At 35.4% G+C, this 3,066-nt stretch overlaps 1 protein-coding gene across 1 annotated transcript in view; it reads left to right on the forward strand.

Moving 5' to 3' along the window:
* The first annotated feature begins 694 nt into the window (after positions 1-694).
* Positions 695-3,066, forward strand: part of LOC115217906 (retinol dehydrogenase 11-like) — a 27,658-nt gene continuing 25,286 nt past the window's right edge. Inside the window, exon 1 of the mRNA XM_029787628.2 lies at positions 695-995. The gene's annotated coding sequence lies outside the window, so the exon portion shown is untranslated. The remainder of the gene's footprint in view (positions 996-3,066) is intronic.

Genomic DNA, 3,066 nt, shown 5'->3' on the forward strand with positions numbered 1-3,066 from the left:
AGCAATAGAATAAGTACTAGGCTTACAAAGAATATATCCTTGGGTCGATTTCTTCAACTAAAAGTGGTGTTTCAGCATGCTTGCAGTCACATGACCAAAACAAGTAAAACAGAAAAAAACTATGCCTCTTTAATCCGAGCAACGCTGTGTATCTGTGCTAGTTTCTTTATAATCGTAATCTATGCCAATTGAAAGGTATGTCTATAAAATTTCAATAATATTTATCCATTTTCCTGAAAGTTATGAGGGAAAATTGGATCGTGTGAACTTTCCGAAAGTCCTCTCCTCACTCACCGTTCGTTTGCGCAATTTTTTGGGATCGTTTCCTTTTGAACGGCACATGTCAACACAATTTCTAGTTGACTGAACACTTTAAAACTTCGTATACTGGTAGAATGTGTCAAAATAAAACATTTTTTTCTCTTGGCTTTCTTGAGAAAATTGTAATTTGTTTGTTTAACGTAATTTAATTTTTCGAATTTTAACCAATGAATCGCCTCTAATTGAGCTAAAATCATTTGCTGCGTCTAAAACTGAGACAACATCCTGTCACTAACCCTAACCCTAACCATTATTGTTAAAAGAGCAACATCTGACTCTTCAGGGAGACGGGATGTTGAAGAAATCAAGTTTCCTAGAACGTTTCAAAAACCACAGGTTGAAAATATTATAAATATAATTAAAGAGTAACAAACAAATGTATTAACCTCGAGCACAAGGACAAAATATGACTGCAATGGGTCCCTTTCCAGTTATCACTGGACGCTCTAACAGAAATGTTCATAAGATTTATCTCCCGTGAAACTTTGAGAGTTACCTCCCTTCTTCTCCTCGGGCTGTAATTAATCGTGTTTTCCTTGTTGTGGCACTCGCAGGTCAAACAGTCACATTACGTAATATCAAAAACACGACCACTACATCTCTAAAGCACAATCAGTAGTGACAACTAGACTTTTCAAGGGAAATTTATTCACGTTTACTAAGGAAATCAAAATGTAAGTTGTCTATTATTTTGTTCACTGATTTCTTACTTTATATTAATTTCTTTTCAACTGTACGAGTCATCTCCTTATTTTATTTATAAGAGCTGGCAGAATCGTTAGCTCACCGGGCGAAATACTTTGCAGCATTTCGTCTGCCGCTGAGTTCAAGTTCCGCCTTGGTTGACTTTGACTTTCATCCTTTCGGGGTCGATAAAATAAGTACCAGTTGAACACTGGGTCGATGTAATCGATTTATCTCTGCTCTCAAAACGGTTGCTCTTGTGGCAAAATTTGTAACCATTATTATAAACACCTGTCGAACTTGTCATGTTGCAGAATTCTAAAATATTTTAGTTGTTATTCTAATGAGGTTTTTTTACTGTTATATTGGATTTATTCATCAATATTTTACAAATGAAATTTTCATTACTTCATGAAAAAATTGTAAGATGAAATACCAAAAATTTGATTTGACACAGATGTAGTAACCCGTGGTGCAAAATACGTACGAACGCTCAAATCTATTTTTAACCTGTAATCAACCTAATTTAATAACGTCAGCGAGGGAGTAAATAAATAGTAACAAAAGATTTAGTTGCATCAAACAGACAGCAAACCCTAAAATGTTAACGTCATTTCTTATACATTTTCATAATAATTTGGTGCAACTTTCTGAGGTACTTACTCTTTTTAGAAACACTCTGGCATTCTATGTCGTGTGCACTTTAACGTTTGTTGTTTATAAAAGATTAGCGTGCTTCTGTTGTTACATCACAAGTCAAAATAAGACCGACCGAATCTTTTCTCTTTTAATTGTTTCAGTCATTTGACTGCAGCCATGGTGGGGCACCACCTTGAAGGGTTTAGTCGAATAAATCGACTTTTCTAAGCTTGGTACTTATTCTATCGGTTGTTTTTGCCGAACCGCTAATTTACAGCCACATAAACAAAACAACACCGGTTTTCAAGCGGTGATTACACACACACACTATATTTTATCTTTTGTTTAGATTATGGCCATGCTGAGACACTGTCTTGAAGGATTTGGGGGTGGAATGAATTGATCGCAGTACTTTTTTTTTAAGCCTGGTATATATTCTATCGGTCTGTTTGCCGAACCGCTATGTTATAGGCGCTTAAACACACCAACACAGGTTGTCAAGCGGTGATGGGGGACAAACACAGACACAAAGAAACATAAATAGGTATACATACTACGGGCTTCTTTCAGTTTCTGACCACTAAATCGAACTCACAAGGCTTTGGTCGGCCTAAGGCTGTAGTAGAAGACTTTTGGGCGGAGGTAAAGAATACATACACCATCCGTTTTCGGCATAACAAAAACCCTAACCCTAACCACTGTATTCTTTATTTTAGCTGACTCTTGTCCAAGGGGTTATGTAGTGAAACTGAAGTTGGAACGATGTGATTAGTGCTTGTACCTCCTAACATATAAAGACTGGGGGAATATATATATATGTGTGTGTGTGTGTGTTTGTATTTTCTATTTGAATTAAATGTCTTGTGAGTGATGCCAAATGTTTTGCTTTTTTATTTTTACTTTAATCTATATCTACCTGTTCAAGGAAAAACCTCCGATATTCAGTCTCAACGCTACACTTTTCAGCTGTAATTCAAGCCAGAGTTTTAAAAGCAAACTTTAAGTTAGTTGACAAAAACTCACACACACACACATATATATGTAGAAGGTAGAAAAGTAACACACGAATTGATATGTATAAGGAAAATATGACAAGGTAGAAAATACTGAAATAATTTTATCATGAAGTGCATTTTAGTACTGGTTTTCATCTTTTTAGACTTTTTCAACTAAGAGTAAAATAAGAAAAGCAATTGAATTGGAGAGAAAAATTAAGTGAAATGTTTTGTAGATATTCATATATATATAAATACACACACACACTAGCAATGCATCCCGGTGTTGCCCGGTTGTTATGACCTACAGCCACATTGTATTATTTGTTCCTTTCTTATGGGCAGAATCAGCAAAGCTGATATATAGTGAACTGGATTACTGGCATAAAGGAAGTTATTGTTTGTTTAAAAGTGAAGTGGAGGAGGG

The sequence above is a fragment of the Octopus sinensis genome, linkage group LG1 (assembly GCF_006345805.1).
Source record: "Octopus sinensis linkage group LG1, ASM634580v1, whole genome shotgun sequence".
In the NCBI taxonomy this organism is placed as follows: domain Eukaryota; kingdom Metazoa; phylum Mollusca; class Cephalopoda; order Octopoda; family Octopodidae; genus Octopus; species Octopus sinensis.